Source organism: Cryptomeria japonica, chromosome 9 (genome assembly GCF_030272615.1).
Source record: "Cryptomeria japonica chromosome 9, Sugi_1.0, whole genome shotgun sequence".
NCBI lineage: Eukaryota > Viridiplantae > Streptophyta > Pinopsida > Cupressales > Cupressaceae > Cryptomeria > Cryptomeria japonica.
The window spans coordinates 656,973,119-656,991,490 of NC_081413.1; positions in this window are offsets into that span (position 1 = coordinate 656,973,119).

Consider the following 18,372-nt stretch of genomic DNA (forward strand, 5'->3'; position numbering starts at 1 on the left):
CCCTAGATCTATATGCTGCTGTAATAATGTAAGGACCAAGCCAATTTGGTTCAAACTTGCCCTTCTTCTCTCTGTCTTGCTGATTTTTGGGGTTTTCTCTAAGAACCAAGTCACCTACCTCAAATGTGCGAGGCTTGACCTTGTGATTGTAGCTATGACTCATTCGTTGTTGGTAAGCCTTGAGATGATTAAAAGCAGTTTGTCTTTGTTCATCCAGTAGTTCCAGTTCTTGTAAGCGAGAGACCCTATAGTCTTCATCACTGATGATGTTTTGCAAAGAGACCTGTAAAGAGGGTAGCTCGACCTCAATAGGCAAAATGGCTTCAGCGCAGTAGACAAGTGAATAGGGTGTAGCTCCTGTAGGTGTACGGACACCTGTGCGGTATGCCCAAAGTGTAGGATTAAGTTGGATATGCCAATTATGGCCAACATCGTCGACTGTCTTCTTTAGGATTTTAAGGATTGTTTTATTAGACACCTCAGCTTGGCCATTACCTTGGTGGTAATATGGTGTGGAGAAACAATGGGAAATATGGAAGCGGTCAAAGAGTTCACAAACATCTTAATTTTTTAAGGGACGCCTGTTATCAGTGATAATGGAAACAGGAATACCGTATCGGCAAATGATATAGTTGAGGATGAACATAGCAATCTGTTTTCCAGTGACTTGTGTGAGAGGCACGACTTCAATCCATTTTGTGAAATACTCTATGGCAGTGATAATGAATTTATGACCATTGGAAGAAGGAGGGTGAATCTTGCCTATGAGATCGAGTCCCCACTAAATAAAGGGCCAAGGAGATGCAATTGGTTGAAGTTCTTGTGCTGGCGCGTGTATGAGGTCTCCATGAATTTGACATTGCTTACATTTCTTGACAAACTGATATGAGTCTTTTTCCATATTTGGCCAATAATATCCAGTCCTGATGAGTTTCTTGGCTAAGGTAGTACCACTAGCATGTGGACCACATATCCCTTCATGTACTTCACGTAATGCAATCTGAGCTTTGTCGCTTTCTAAACATCTAAGAAGAGTGCCATCTAGACCTCGCCGATATAGGATATCAGCTAAAATGACATATCGAGAGGATTGGCGAATGAAAGTGTGACGTTGGTTATTTGATAGATTAGGAGGTAGGGTATTGTCACGAAGATATGTGAAGATGGAACCATATAACTTGGACTCGGGACCGACAACACATATCATCTCAGTAGGCATGATCTCATATGAAGGAACCAAAAGGTTATCCACCAAGAACTCATAGCGGGTCTCATTTGGAGGTAGATCAATCAGTGAAGCAATTGTAGCTATGGCATCTGCGACGCAATTCTACTCTCTTGGTATCTGCTCAAAGTCTATCTTTGTGAAGTGTTGTTTCAGGTCATCCACCATTTGTTTGTAAGGCATTAATTTTTCATCTTTTGTTTGGTAATCATTAGTTGCTTGACGAATGACAAGTTGAGAGTCCCCAAAAACATGAAGTTCCTGGATCTTCCACTGAACTGCAATTCGTAATCCTATTGTTAATGCCTCATATTCCGCTATATTGTTAGTGGAAGGAAATGATAAAGCAGTATGATTTTGGTACAGAATCCCCTTGAGGAGTTATAAAGAGGATGCCAACTCCTACCCCATGCTATGTGTATGAGCCGTCAAAGTATAGTTGCCATGGCTTTGCATGTGACATTGTGAAAATAGATTCATCTGGAAATTCTGAACTTAGAGGAACATCATCTATCATGGGAGCATTTGCTAATTGATCTTTGATGGCTTGTCCTTTTATTTCTTTTCTGTCCACATATTCGATGTCGAATTCACTCAGGATCATTACCCATTTGGACAGTCGCCCAGTAAGTGTTGCTTTATTGAGAAGGTATTTCAATGGGTCTATCCTTGCAACCAACTTAGTCTTATGAGTGAGCATGTAATGTTGTAATTTCTATGAAGCAAAGACCACGGCGAGACATGCACACTCAATTGGTGTGTAGTTTAGCTCATATCCTACCAATGTGCGACTGATATAGTATACTACTTTTTCCTTGCCTTCAGCAATTTGTTGTGCTAAGAGTGCCCCCAGTGCTATTGAAGTACTTGATATGTATAGTAATAGAGGTTGATCTGGAACTGGTGGCATCAAAATTGGCAAATTTAGAAGATAATCTTTGAGCGTCTGGAAAGCCTGTTGACAGTTATCATCCCATTTGAATTTGATGTTTTTATGTAGCAAGTGCTGAAAAGGATTACACTTATCTGCAAGTTGTGCTATGAATCTTCGTATGGACTGGAGTCTCCCTTGTAAAGACCAAAGTTGACTGATCTTTCTTGGTGGTTGCATCTCCAAGATGGCTTTAACTTTTGCTGGATTAGCTTCGATTCCCCTTTTGGATACAATGAATCCTAGAAGCTTCCCAGAGGTTACTCCGAAGACACATTTCTTGGGGTTTAATCTTACTTTGTATTTTTCCAACTGATCAAAGATGATTGAAAGTATGTCCAAATGTGTATTTCTGTCAATTGATTTTCCCAAGAGGTCATCAACATAATCTTCCATGGTGACGTGCATAAGATCATGAAAGATAGTAGTCATGGCTCTTTGATATGTAGTGCCTACATTCTTTAGCCCGAAGGGCATGACATTCCAGCAGAAAGTTCCCCAAGGACAAGTGAATGATGTTTTGTGTTGATCCTCAGGTGCGATCCTTATTTGATTATAACCAGAGAATCCATCCATTAATGATAACATTTCATGACCTGCTGTGAGATCAACAATCAAGTCAATATTCAGTAATGGGAAGTCATCCTTTGGACAAGCTTTATTGATGTCTCTGAAATCTATACATATTCTGATGCTACGATCTGGTTTACTGATAGGCACTAAGTTAGATATCCATTCAGGATAATCAATTGGGCATATGAATCTGGCATCCACTAATTTCTCAAGTTCTGCTTTGACTAGTAAGGCCACTTGTGGATGCATTTTTCTTAATTTCTGTTTCACTGGTTTTGCCCCTGGTTTGACTGTCAAATGATGCATTACCAAATCTAGAGCCAATCTAGGGATATCAGCATATGGCCATGCAAAGTTGATTTGTCACTCTTTGAAGAAACTTGTGAATTTTGACCTTTTGGACTCTGTCAATGATTGAGCCAAGAATATGTTGTGTGGAACCTCTTCTGTACCAATGTTTGTTTTAATAGTCTCCTCTACCAACATGGATGACTTTTCCTCATATGATGTTGGGAGAATGTCGAGCCTTCCATCTTCGGGTGCCTCAGAGAGGTTTTCGCCCTCAGATACGTCCTTTCTTTTTACTTTTTTGGGGTCAGATAGCGCCACAATGTGGTTTTCGCCATAAGACCCTTGATTTGTTCTTATTTTCACATTTTTGCGACTGGAAGGTCTGACACCCTCACCAAAATATGCCATGCTATTAAGTTCTATAGTGTATCCCGCTTTATGGTCCCCAGGAGGACTATCATCTCTTATGCCCAGATAGTCAATAAAGCTTCATCATTTTGGAATGTGTCAAACTGTGCAGGTCCTTCATGATCCCAGTCAATGAGTTGGTGGTGAACAAGGGGAAGGCCTTTAGCATCTTCAAAGTTAGCGGGGCTAAGAGTGAAGATGCAGTTATATTCGGGTATGTCAAGGTAATTATTCAGGTCATCAATGGCACTCTCCTCATAAGTCTCGATCACGAGTGAATCCAAATTATCATCACTAGTAGCACATTCTGGGACAGGAGTTCTCATCCTATGTGATTTCAACCTAGGACCTTGAGACAAGGACTATGTGGAATCCTCATGGGTTATTTCTTGACCAACTCTGAACTTGTTATAGAATTCCTCTTCTTCTGTGGGGTCATCTGGCTCTTTGAATGTCTCGGTGAGCTTGTAGTCACTGGAGGACTTATCTGAACCCCATTCCCATTCATTGGAGTCTATGGAATAGCGATCCTCTTGTTGAATTTTGGCAGCTTTGATTTGTAAGGCTTCTTCTGTCCTTTGAGTATGGACCTTGGAAGTCAGGAAACCAAGTCCTTTCGAGTGTTCCTTTTTGAAAATCAATTCAAGTTGTAAAGGTTCAATGATGCCTTCCTTTCGTAACCCAAGAGTGCTTTTTCCATCATACCCAAATTTTTGTAGAATTTTGAAGCCTTTGCCATATTTCTCGCATGGTAGACTGACATGATTTTGTGTGTCATCTTCAATGTCTTTGTAAAGCATTTTGTATAGATCTTCCTCTTCCAGTTCACCCCATCTTTGAAAGGTAGTAGGGTCCCATTTGAGTATCATGATGGATACTTGCTTGTTAGGATGTGGTCATCCATATTCTTTTGGGGAACTCATGACTTGTTGTAAGTACATGGTCTAATTTAAAGTGTATTCCCCCATGCCCTTGTCTTGAAACTTGCCTTTAAACTCACCTTGTTTTGATGTCAAAGGTTTTAATGACTCAGGATCAATGTATGCCAAGGAAGGAACAACTTCACGATTATTGGGAATGATGGTCTCAGTCTTTGATCTCAGGTTATTGCAGTATATAAACAGATTAGGATCGCCATTAACTGTTACCTCCACTCCATTGTGAGGAAACTTAATGCATTGGTGATATGTAAATGGGACTGCTCTCATTTCATGAATCCAAGGGTGTCCTAGCAATATGTTATAAGTGAGATCCAGATCCAAGACTTGATAAACCACATCCTTTGTAACTAGCCCAACTTTGAGAGGCAAGGTGACTGTGCCCTTGGATGAACACTCTTCATCGTCATATGCCTTGATGGTGATTTGATTTGTAGAATTCACAGCTTTATCAGAATATCCCAATTGTTTAATTGTGCTCAATGTACAAATGTTTAGACCAGCTCCTCCATCTACTAGGAGTCATTTTATTTGATGTTTGTGTATGAAGGCTTCAACGTGTAGCGGTGCATTATGTGGCTAACTTACGGAGCATCATTGGCTTCTATGAATGTAATGGAGTGTGGAATGGAAAGGTATCCCACCATGGCTTGAAACTAGTCCACGTTCAGATCAGTAGGAATGGCAGTGTCTCTCAATATTTTGTCAAGAATGGCTTTATGAGCGGGGGATATGTGTAAGATCTCAAGGATGGAGATGAGCGCGGGTGTCTTCCCTAACTGTTCTACAAGGTCATACTCAGGTTTGGTTGATGGGGAAGCGGTGTTCTTGGCTGGAGTACCTTGCAAAGTGAATTTACCTTAGTGAGTTGTAACATGACATTTAGAGGTAGGTTTGGAAGAAGATCCAACACCTTTTAAGACAATCTTGGGTCTCCGGGTAGAATTCTCAGATGTTTTATTGTTGAGGATAATGGTAGAGACATAATTGTCCATTGAGATGTGATTGATAGTTGAATCATAGTTATAAGATGCTCTGGTATAGTTGGTTTGGTCCTCTGTGGCTTTAGCTTTTCCCTTGTCATGTTTTGGGAATGGTTCCTTAAACATCTCATGTTCTTGATTGGACGAATGTCCCTCAATCTCAATATCACCTCTATCAATGAGATCTTGTATGATGTTCTTCAGTCGATGACAATTTCCTATCTTATGACCCTTGCTCTTATGAAATTCACAATACTCATCATCATTCCACCAATTTGGTTTAACCTTTGGTTCATATGGTGGACAATCTAGAACTATGATTACCTTGTTTGCCACTAGCTTTTTGAAGACTAACTCAAGTGGTTCTCCCAATGGAGTGTACTTCCTTTGTGATCTAGAAGTTGTTTGAGTATTCACTTGATTGTTTGTAGAACTTTATCCCAAATAAATGAATTTGGGTCACACTGTGTTGCGTCAACAACACCATCATTGACTATGTTCTTGTTTTTGTTCCAAAATCTCGGCTTGTCTTTTCCCTTAAAGTCATCTTTGTTTTCCTTGAATATCTTAATGACTCCTTGTTCAATTAGGACCTTTTCTGTCACTAAGCCTTTTTCAATGACGTCCTTGAAGGTGGACAAACAAGCTTTTCTTAGATCATAACCAATGTCTTTGTTAACATTTTGGGTGAACATTTCTACCATTTGTTTTTGTGGAATTTCACAAGAGCATCTGCTGGCTAGATTTCTCCATCTTTGTAAAAATGATGCAAAAGATTCTCCCTCTTTTTGCTTGGTGTTGCACAAAGTAGTGACTGATATGTCTATCTCTATATTGTAGGAGAAAAGTTGAATAAATGCCTCTGCTAGATCACCCCATGACTTAATACCAGGTGGGAGTTGGGAGAACCATTCCATAGCTTGATCACCTAGGCTTTGTGGGAATAATCTCATCAAATATGTCTCTTCTACTACTACCTCAATACAAGCTGTGAAAAACTATCTTATGTGTGCCTTAGGATCCCCTTTTCCTCTATACTTATCAAACTTAGGCGTCACAAAGTGTGTAGGAAAAGGAGGCATTGGAATGCTTTTGTCAAATGGATAAGAACATATGTCTCTCATTGTGTATGTTGGTTTTGGTGTATTTATGTCCTCCATTTTCTTTTGTAAGTCCCTGATTTGTTGCTCCAAATTGCTCTTAGGTGGAGATCAACTTCTTGGACCATACCCCATGCTTGAGGCACCAATGGGAGGAGGAGCATGTTGCATATATGGATGATATTGATCATATACATGTTCATATGGAGGAGGTCTATAATGATGCTGCGTATATGGACCACTTGGTATAGATTCATGTTGAGGAATGCCATATCTATTTTGTCCATGTATCCCATACTCTACAGGCATGTCATGTTCTAATGTGTTGCCCCCAAATTTGACACGGGGTTTCCTTGTGTCCATATTTTGAGCATGCCTTTGAATATCCAATTGCTTTGGTGGTTGATCCTTAGCATTGATATGTTATTGAGCATATTTCTCTGCATAAGACTTCCATAATGGTTTGCAAAGGTGAGTATCATATGCTTGACCATGTGTGTATGGGACCTCTGGTTTTTGAAACAAAGATGATGGTGATTCAGGTACCATATGTGGTCCTCTATTGCCTCCACTATTAGGTCTCCTTTGATCCATGTTGGAGTGAGGTTGTTGCAAAGATCGATTTTCAATTATTTGAGACATGTCAAAATCATTAGGTATCTTGGCTCCACTTTGTGCCATCATTTGTAAGAAGTATTGTCTATCCCTCCTCATTATTTCTTCAACCAATCGATTGAAATGGGGATTCATAATGGATTCTTCCACATCTACTAAATGTATGAAAAAGTTGTCCATATTGTCATTGTGTGTATCATTGTTGTTTGTAGTGTCCATGTTCTCAACATTTGGAATGTTTCTATAGGCATCCATGTCAGGTAATGTAGTATGATCGGAATTGAAAAAGATATCATTGTCATACTCATAAGAACTCATGTTTGCGGACTCTTGAGCCTCTTTAGTTTCTCTCCTAGATTTTTGAAGACGGGTTTCAACCATGAACTAGGTATTGACTGAGATGTGTGAGACTAGATGAAAATGGAAAAAGTATGGCAGACCAAGGGTTGGATGGAATGTAAATAAATATGAAGTGTACTTGCAATGTCCAAAGTGTAAGACTAAGTATGTATGTAGTAGAGTAGGTGTGACTTCCAAAGAGAGGATAGTTTCTCTTGATGAGGTAAGTTGACCTTGACTCTAAGTAAGACCAAATGAGACCCAAAGGTAAGAAACCTTGATGAGGGACCACTTAGCAAAATGTTGTTGTATGTAATGTGTTGACAAAGTATAGTGAGGACAAGCAAGTGACCTTTTAACTCAAGTATAGACAAATGTGAATGTAATGTAAGGTGTAAAGCAATGATGGACTTTGTGAGACCCAAAGACAGGTTGAATGCTAGATGAAACCCTAGAGAAATGACCTAGGAAGCTCAAGAGCTCTGAAACTGACTCTGTTTGTTTGCTAGACTGTAACAGTTTTTCAATTCTGAACACAGATGCGCCTGTATACCTCACAGACGCGGTTTCCTTACACAGACGTGGCTCTGTTCAACACAGACGCGTTTCTGAGATTTTGTGCAAATTGCAATGTTGATTCTGAGAACACAGATGTGTTTTTTCCCTTCACAGACGCGGTTATACCACACAGACGCTATTATGTCAGACACAGACGTGTTTCTGCAAAATTTGTGCAATTTTCTCCAATCTGTGAAGTCATTTTGTTGTGACGAAATCTAACTATTTGAGTGTTTTTCATGACAAGAGGACATAGTGTTGATAAAGACCCAATGTTTGCAAGTGTCTAGACTCAAAATGACTCCAAGAAAAGTGTGTTGTTTTGATGTAAAATTGTTTTGCATACACTTGAAGACACAAAAGACACAATGTTTTGTTGTTTGGTCTTGAATGTTTGAATGTTTAAAATAAGTCAAACACAATTCTTATGGCTAGCCAAGACAATAGTTGTTGATCCCACATGGGGTTTTACCCCCGAGGCTATGCTATTCAGAGCGGATACTTAGATGCTTGACCTCACTGGCTCCACCCTCGGCACTCACTTCTCGGGTTAGCCAAGCATCAGTCCCCACAAAAACTCCCCGTGGTGAACTTTGTATCTCTACTAAGAACCGTATGTGTGTGGGCTGCTACCAGAGGTCCGACCTCCTACCCCAACAACTAGAAGGATTTGGGCTTCTAAAACAAAAAGGTGCTAGTAAGGGCATCCGCTCGTGTGGCCATACATGCGGCACTTTCAGCTCTGTAAATACATAAGGCTCCTAGCCGGTAGGGGTTATGCCCTACAACTGATCAAATAAATTTGATCAAACGGGTTTATGGGGAGACATAGTGTCGGTATGAACTAATCAGCACATGTTATCCATAGTTTTCACCATGAATACAGTTGTTTATAGTGGTTCAAAAGAGGTGGGTTTTCCTCACTACCACTTGGGTCGTTCTCTTCTCACTAGTAGTCCTAATGACCACACGGGAAGACAGGCCCTCTAAAGATTAAACAAAAAGAGCCTATTGCTCAAGACACAAAAGACAATGATTCAATTTTAGTGCACCAATTGAAGTGTTTTCTATTCTATGGAAACAAGGCACACAATAAAAATCCAAAAACCCTTGCTAAGGACCTTCAACAAAGATTTATTAGTAGTTTGGATTGTTTGAAATAATCACCCCTTCCTGCAAGCACACAAGATAGGTAAATTTTAAATCCAAAAGACTTTGTGAAAATAGGGGCCTTCAACCAAATGATTTTGCTTTCAAGACAAGCTGCACCAATTTCGTTAGCTAGATCTGAAAATGTTAGCACAAAATAAACTAGATCTGAAACCCTAAATGCAAAATCCAAAACTGAATCAATAAACCCAAAATTTGAAATCAGTAAACACAAACGTGATTACCCTCGACACAGATGTGACTTCACGACATAGACGTGGTTCTGTGAGACACAGATGCGGCTCTAGAACGCAGACATGACTTCTGGACATAAACGCGGCTAAAAACACCATAGACGCGACTTAATAACACAAACGCGCTTTCCCAGAACTTGCAAAATAAAATACTGCCAATAACACAGATGCGATTCCAGATGTCGCAGACGTGCCAGAAAATCAAAAACACGATCCGAAAGTGCGTAGATGCGAAAATATCAAAAATGTTGCCGAAAATGTCAGATCTGCAACTTCAAAACACAAAATCTGCAACAAGGATGTTAAATGCAAAGGGACAAGAGTCCCACCGGGTGTGCCAAAATGTATATGGTGAAAATGGATAACAATAATAACAATATTGAAAGGCTAAATGAATTCAACCACAAAAACCCTAGCCTAACAACAACAAAGATCCAACATAACATATGAAGATTACCTAAAATAATGCAAATCAAACGAAATCACAAAGATTATACCATCACATGTCCAATAGGGTTTGGATCTCCATTCTTCCTATGTCCATTGATCTTGCTTGACATATTTTCTCTCAGATTTTATGTGCACAAGAGCTCAACAAAGAACAGAATGTGGTTGCAAGTAGGATCGTAATGTAGTTAATTGCATAAAAGATGATTAGGGTTTGATAATGAAGGAAGCATCTCCTTATATAGAAGACACAATAAGAAATGGAGGGATAAGATTGAAAGGTGTAAAAGGAGGTCGGCTATGATTAGAGGGTAGGTAAAAGAAATAATAAAATAATGAAAGGGGTAGGTAGTGTATGAATTAAGAGATGAATGACATGTGTCATGGGTAGAAAAGGTTAATGAATTAATTAGATAAATAAAGATTTATTTAATTAATAGAAGAAGTGGGATCAATTAAATAAATAAGATATTTATTTAATTTAGGAAAAGGATAATTTAAATAAATAAATGTATCTATTTAAATGAGAAATAAGGCTAGAAGAGGATAAATGAATTAATTAAATAAATAAAGATTTATTTAATTAATAGAAGAATTAAGCTTAGATAATTAGATAAATAAAATATTTATTTAATTAGACATGACAATTTTAGGTGTCTACAGGTAGAATTTCAACCAATGGTTACAACTAGACTCTTACAAGTACCATTGCATCAAGATCAAGCAGACCTTTCTATATTACAAAAGATATATCTAAGTGATATTTTTCAATATTCTGCATAGAAGGAATTACTAAAGTCACAGGTGTAGGATTGAGAGTCAGTAATAGAAGCAATTCAGGTCTTGCAAGAAGGTATTCCAAAAGTAAAAGTCATTGCATCTTTCCTATATGTTCAACAATTAAAATTTATTAGGGATTCTTTCAAATATTACATATAACAATTGAATTGAAATGTAGAGAAGAATTCAAATAATTCATTTGATTTCACTAACATTTGTACTATTGCACATACCATTCTAGCATATATAACTTTAAAAATTTTTGGAAGCATGTAAGTGAAGACATTGTATTATACTAGTTTTGTCATGGGTGGCCAATGTTCACTAAGACATAGAAGATCAAATAGACTCCCTCTCAAATTTCTCATTTTGCTAGCTCTTATGATCTAAAAAAGGATAAGGATGGAATGGCTAGGGTACAAATTGATAATTTGTGTATGTAACTATCACTTCTTGTGAAACAAAAAGAGAAAATTAAAAAGTATTATAATCAAAATACAGACATTGTTGATCTGAGTCTTACCTCCCTCATTAAGTTATTGGAGAAATCTAAAAAAGTAGAATACGAGATGATAGCTCTCATCTATCTAGAGGAGTGGAGAGCCTTCTATTGAAATTTAAATTTCAAAATCACCTTCTTGCCTCTACATCAAATGAGTAAAAATACATATTACCACAACTCAAAGTTATCTACAAGGGCCTGTTGTCTCCATACTAGTGATTTTCTTTGTGAGTAACAAACATTTTTTTTCTAATGTAGACTTTTTTTAGTTCTTATGGATACTTGTCTAGAGTTCATAGTAGAATACATTAGTCAATGGGAATATGTATAGTTTTGATTTTTGACCAGTGTAAATAGTAAACCCTTTTTATTGATGTCAAAAATGGATAAATAAGCTAAGGGGTAGTGTAGACACCTAAAAATTTCACGCATTTAATCATTAATAATTCACCTATTAATTAAATATACATTTAATTAATATCCAGTTTTCTTCTATCTAAGCCATTTAATCAAATTTACATTTAATTAAAAATCTCCATTTATCCCCTTTCCCATTCTAATTAAATTTACATTTAATTGAAATCCCCTTTTGCATTTAAATAAATCAATTTTTTTTTGTAAATACCCCCACTTGCAAAATCCTACAAATGCAAGTTGCATCCCTTTTGGCTAAATTAGTTCATTTTAATTAAACTAAAAATCCTATTTTCCCTCACCCACTTGCATTCTTCCACTTCTCCCACTTGCCTCCATAATCATCCTTCTAGAAACCTCCTAATCCAATCCTAATCATGTATAATCTCCTAATCATGTTCTTTCCCTAAATTTTGGGAAGTCACTTCTCCAAATTTTGAAGAAAGTCTTCAAAATACATTTAAGAGTTTATCTATTTAAACAAGTTTACTTGTTGAGTCTTCCAAACATGTAAGGCTCTTACATAAACTATTAGTGGTTCTCCTCTTTGGGCAAGTTAGCCTCCAAAGTCTTCAAAAGGCATTCAATTCCTCTTACAAGCCCACACCCCTTAGCCATGATGGATGTCCCTTTAACCATTTTCCCATGTTGTACAAGAGTTTACCTCTTGGGTAATAGCGTTCCTCCATGGTTAATGACATTATCCAATGATGTCACTCCTTGAGGTTATCCCTAATTGATTTCTTAACATCTAATGCTTGTTTAGAATCCTCTCAAGCCCTCTCAAGGTGAGATTTGTCAACTTGGGATTGGATTGAATCTCTCCCATGGATTGAAAACTTTCAATCCTAGTCTTTGTTGAGATTACTCAGTCTCAACCATTCATTTCTCTATTTTCTTTATAAATATAACCCATTTGTTCAATCTAAGGATCTCAATCTTGTACATACAAATTATAGTCAATTTGCGGGTTATTAAGGAAGTCATTTGTCATCTTAAATCATGTAAGTCTTCTAGCATTAGTATCACATCGTTTAGCTTAATTGCATTAGGTTTTAAATTATTTAGTCTAAATTGCATATCAATTGCATACTTTTTCATCTTCATATAGCTTAATTATCTCATCGTAATCTTCAATTTGGAATTAACTTAGCCTCATATCATCTCTGCCATCTTCATCATAACTAGTTTTTCATCTTGCATCCTTAGCTTCTATTCATATCATCATCTTATAATTCACTAGGATCTTAGTTGCATTCATTTTGATACTAGAATTATCATTTAAATCTCATTCTCTAGGTTGACATTCGGGACATCAAGTGCTCTTCCAAGTGAGGGCCACCTTGAATCTTAAGGATCTTTAGGGATAGAGGAGAATGGATCTTTAGTGATTTATAACTCTAATGTAATGTTTCATGTGTGTGTTTGAGGTATTTTCTTCCATTTGCAGGATGATCCCCCATTTATAGGCATATAGGTAGTATAGGAAGAGTATATAAATACTATTTTGTAGTTATATACATAGTGTTGCCATGAATATCAAAGAGGGGGATTGTTGGAGACTTGTTGAAATGAGTAAGAGAATGTGGAAATGTATGTTGTCATTAATGTCAACCTATTTTTTTGGAAACAGAGTTGGATTAGCAATGGTTACCAATATATTAGATTCTTAAGATGGCTTTCCAAATGTACTATGTTGGAGATGTGCTGACAGATTGTCCTTAAGATGGTTTTCCAATAGTCTTTCTTAAGGCTTAACATTTGTTTGCATACCTATCTAGAGTCAATGGCATGTGTATATTCTCAAGGTTTATCGTATGATCACATTGAAGACACTTTTGTTGAGCATATTTGATTTGAAGAATTCTTGGTATTTGTACCTACTTAGTTTTAATTATGACTATGGATAATTATTTTTCTTGGAATTTCTCTACAATGAATCAATTTATTGTGTGGATCTAGACTTTGGTATGATAATGTATCTTGTCCATGCCTCTGAGTTTTCTTTTGTTTTCATAAAATATAAAATAAGTTATACAAGTTTGATGATTCAATCTCAATTTGAAAGAAGAACATTTTTAGGTCATGTGGAAGAATGGTTTGCATTCTGTTGGATGAAAATATATGATAGTACAATATTGGAGACATGGTAAGATTAGGCTATTGGACATATGAAAGGAATTTCAAGACTATTGGTGTAGAATTGAAGGGCTAATTTTATATTGTTATTCAAGCATGCATAGTGCATTATAGATTAGTGATTTACTATTTCAACATTAATTTTTTGATTTGTCACTTCCACAAATGAATGAAAAAAAATTGTTTGTGGGTCACTTATATTTTTTGGTGGTCCCAAAAATCATTGAGATCAGTGTTTAATGTACTATTTTTAATGTTTGTCGATGATGGTGTATTCCATTAATTGTAGTTGTTTCTGACCTATCTCTTTTGGGTCAAAGGATGCATTGGAGGTGTGTTATGAAATTATTTTTGATTAGGATAAAATAGGATTTGAAGGGGCCAAAAAACCCTTACAATAAGACAACTACCATTGTATAATGGACTAGACTACCTGGTAGCAAACAACAAATTTTGGAATGGACCTGAAACCTTAAGGACTTATGGGCAACCAAAGCCCAAATAATAAAGACTACACAAATAATAAACAAAAATTTAGAGCAAACACAAACAACCAAACTCTAGCTAAACATTAAGTGTAAAGCATTAGAAAACAGGATGGTCCAAGCAACAGATCTAGGTCAACAAACAATAGACCTCAAAAATAAAGAACGGGGGATTTTTCAGGCACCCTCAACCAACATGAAGGTTTTTCCAAGGCTCTCATAACCTGTAATAGAATATTTGGGCCACAAAAACCCCCAAAGCCTAACTCTAACTAAAAACAAACATTGGCCAAACTAGGCCCTTTAAAACTATTAGGATCCAGCCCGTCCCTTAGAGAAACAAAAAACATTGGTTTCTTTCAAGCTCCCTCAACCTTGAGAGTGGGTTTTACAAGGCCCCCACAACCTGAAATAGTGGTTTTTTGATAGGTTCCCGTAACCTTGATCTTGAGAATGAGTTGAGTTGAGCACATAGGATATAGTCGAGGATGACTATGATTTGTGCTTTCATGTAAAAAACTTGGTTTCATTATGTAAAACATACTCTATTATGTTCTTTACTTATATATATTAGAATTTTAATATTATAAGTATTATCAATTGAATTAATTTTAGTGTATGTTGATTCACCCTCCATTTTCAACATCCAATGTGTATTAAATATTTCTTCAATCCTATTTAGCTATGTATGTGCATTGTGAGTGAGACATAAGGATGATGCCTTTTATAAGTAGGGAATGATGTAGCATCCCATTATTTCAATTATTAAATAAAGAATGAATAATTATTTTTGGCTTGATTTATTAAATTTTTAAATAGATTTAAAACAAATAAATATTTTTAAATCAAGACATGTTATTTGGCATTAGATTTTTGTTTAATAACAAGATGAATTATATTTAAACATGATGGTTATATAGTTGTTTATAGCATTTTTTAATATAGTCATATCATGACTAAAGTTATTAATGGCTTCGCAAGTGTGACAGAAAAGGAAAGTATTATTTTAGGTAAAAAATAAAAAATCAGAGCATGATTGAGGTAGGAAATGCTTACCATCCAGGGAAAACATGAACAGGGAGAAACACTCAAGTGCACATCATATAGGTCATCTAGTACTATATTATAATAATAAGTGTATTTTATGATTATTATATGCATCATTAATTAGGGTAAGAACACCAAGATGGTGAACAAAAAGGTGGGCATAAGTGGCCACTTTTTTCCTAAAATTAGGTAAACCTAAACTTGTGGGAACTATTTGAGACTTCACCACTCAAAAGTTGAATATACCAAAAGAACAAGAGTTGTAGTTCTCTGAATCTAGTTTCCAAAATACTAATTTTTTCAAAATTGGATAAGATTAAGGGGGCCAAATATTTCATGTACACAAAAGTATTCCTATTTTTTCCTAGCAAAACATAACATAGTATCTGGTGGGCATATCAAAAAAGTTATAATTGAATTTAGTATTTTGAAAAACCCTTTTGTAGAAAGATGGTTAAGAGAGAGTAATAGAAGTTGGGTATTTTTTTTAAATTTTTTTGTTAAGTATTCTATTTTATTATTTTTCAAAGTGGATGCATGCCAAAAATTAGGTACCTCTTTAGGCACCAAAATAATCAAAAAATCCATTTTTCTTCTTTTTAAGGTGTAAAAAATGAAGTGTAGAATAATAATTTATAACTTTATTCAAATTTGGACAAATAGTTCAAAAGTTATTAGAAAAATGGTACACATTTGTCTTTGAGAACTTCGGAGACATTAGTAAAAGAAATAAAATAATAATATGTTAATGTTGTTCAAATCTAAAAAAACTATATGGTTAGAAAGCTCAAGATATGGATGAAATTATGGTGGTAATTTTGCAAATACCTACTTGATAATGTGTATACTTGATGATGATGAAGTTGAGAGACTAGATTGGAAGAAGAAAACATGTAAAAAGGAGGGAAATGAAGCTCCCAAGATTAAGGCTTGTCATCCAAGGCTAAGTACAAGGAAAAACACATACTTTTTATTTTAATTAAGAATTTGTATGTATTATTTTAAAAAAAACATGTATGCTGTTTTATGCAATAAAACAAAAGCACACACACACACTAATGTGTATGTGTTATTGTTAGCAAGCAAAACACTCCACATTTTTCTTTGCCTTTTATCTTTCTTATACTTTAATTTATATTTTATATATATCTTGTAAGGATGTTCGAGAGTCATTTCAAATCTATAGGAGTCATAATGCAAATTCTAAATCTTAGGAGATCATATAACTTTTTAAATAGTAAAATTTTAGTTATTAGTGGGCTTACATCATCATTAGCTTTCTCTCTCTCTATCTCATACTCTTTGTCACCCCCAAGCTCTTGACCTATCTATTTTCTATTCTCTCTCCTCCTCCCTCTCTACCTCTCTACCTCTCTATCTCACTCTCTCCTCTCTCCTCTCTATCAAAGCTCTAGATCTAATAATTTCTCACATTTAGTCAAATTTTAGTAATCAATAAGCTCCTATTACTATTCTCCATATATCTCTATTTCACTCTCCCTCTCCCTCTCCCTCCCCAATCTCTAGAGCTATCTCTCTCGTTGTTCAACTTTGTACTTCCCCTCTCCTCTCTACCTACCTTACATATATTCTCTCCTCTCTATCTCAGCTCTCTCCCCCTCCCTACCTCTCTCTAAACTTCCCCCTCTCTACTTATCTCTCTCTCTATATAATTATCTTACTGTTAACCTTTCTCTCTGTACTAACCTCTATCTCCCCTTTCCTTCTCTCTACAAACCTATATGTATCCCTCCCTCCCTACCTCTATTTATATACATAAATGTCCCTCCCTCTCTATTTTTTTATCTCTCTCTTTGTCTCCCCCACGCTTTATACATATATCTCCCTATCACTCTCTCTACCTCTCCCTATCTCACTCTCCTCTTCACCCCAAGATCTCTCTCTCTCTCTCTCTCTCTCTCTCTCTCTCTCTCTCTCTCTCTCTCTCTCTCTCTCTCTCTCTCTCTCTCTCTCTCTCTCTCTCTCCCTCTCACTCCCTTCCTCTATTTTCCTACATAGATCTCCATCCCTACTCTTTTTTCCCTTCTATCTCTACTTATATCTACCTCCCCTCTCCCTCTTTCCCTTCCTACCTCTATTTATCTAAATAAATCTTCCTTCAAACCTCCCTCCTTCACTCAACCTATCTACTTACCCATCCATTTTTACTCTTTATCTCCTCGTTCTCTTTCTATATTTATCTCCTCTCTCTTTCTATATCCATATATTTTCCATCCTACTCACTTTATCTCCCCTCTCCATCTCTCTACCAACCTGTCTTTCCATCCCTCTCTAATTTTATCTCCCCTAACTCTATACCTACCCCTCATACTACTATTTATCTCACCTCATTGTCCCTCTCCATACCTATCTCTCCCTTTCTCTCTCTCTTTGTCCCTCCTTCCCTCTAAATACTTATCTCTATCTACCCTCCCTCTCTTTGAATACCTCTCCTTCTCTCTCTCACTCCAGCTTTCCCCTCCACTTCTTTCTTTCTCACATCTCTCTATCTATTTCTCCCATATGAGCTTATCACTATCTCCCCTATTCCTCTCTTTCTATATATATGTCCTCTTCCCTACATGACCTCTATTTATATATTCTCTTATATCTCCTAAACCTTTCCTTTCCACTTCTATTAGTCTCACCTCTCTCCTCACACTGTCGTTATATTACCCCTTTGTTAATGTACAGCTCTATCCCTCCCTACCTATTTATCTACCTCTCTCTCTCTCTTTCCTTTTCTCTTGACTTATATATATCTACATACCTCTCTTGCATTTCCGCTGTAAACTATTTATCTAAATACTCAGATACAGAAAGAGAGGTGGAGAGGGAAGGAGAGAGATAGAGAGAGGTAACATAGACAAAAGTGGAGGGGAGATTTGGAGTGATGAGTTGAAGGAGAGGTATTCAAAGAGAGGGAGGGCAGCTAGAGACAAGTAATTAGAGAGAGATTATGAAGAGGATAAAGAGAGAGAGTAGTATGGACACAAGGAGGTAGAGAGTTAGGGGAGATAAAAGTAGGCAGGTGGAGAGAATGAGAAGGCAGATAGGGAAGCATAGATAAAGAATGGGAGGGTGGGTCAAAGAGAGATGGGAATATGAAGAGAGAGAGGGGGGAGAGGTATGTAGGTAAGTATCGGTAGGAAGGGAGTGATGTGATGTATTTAGGGAGAGGGAGAGAATAGATA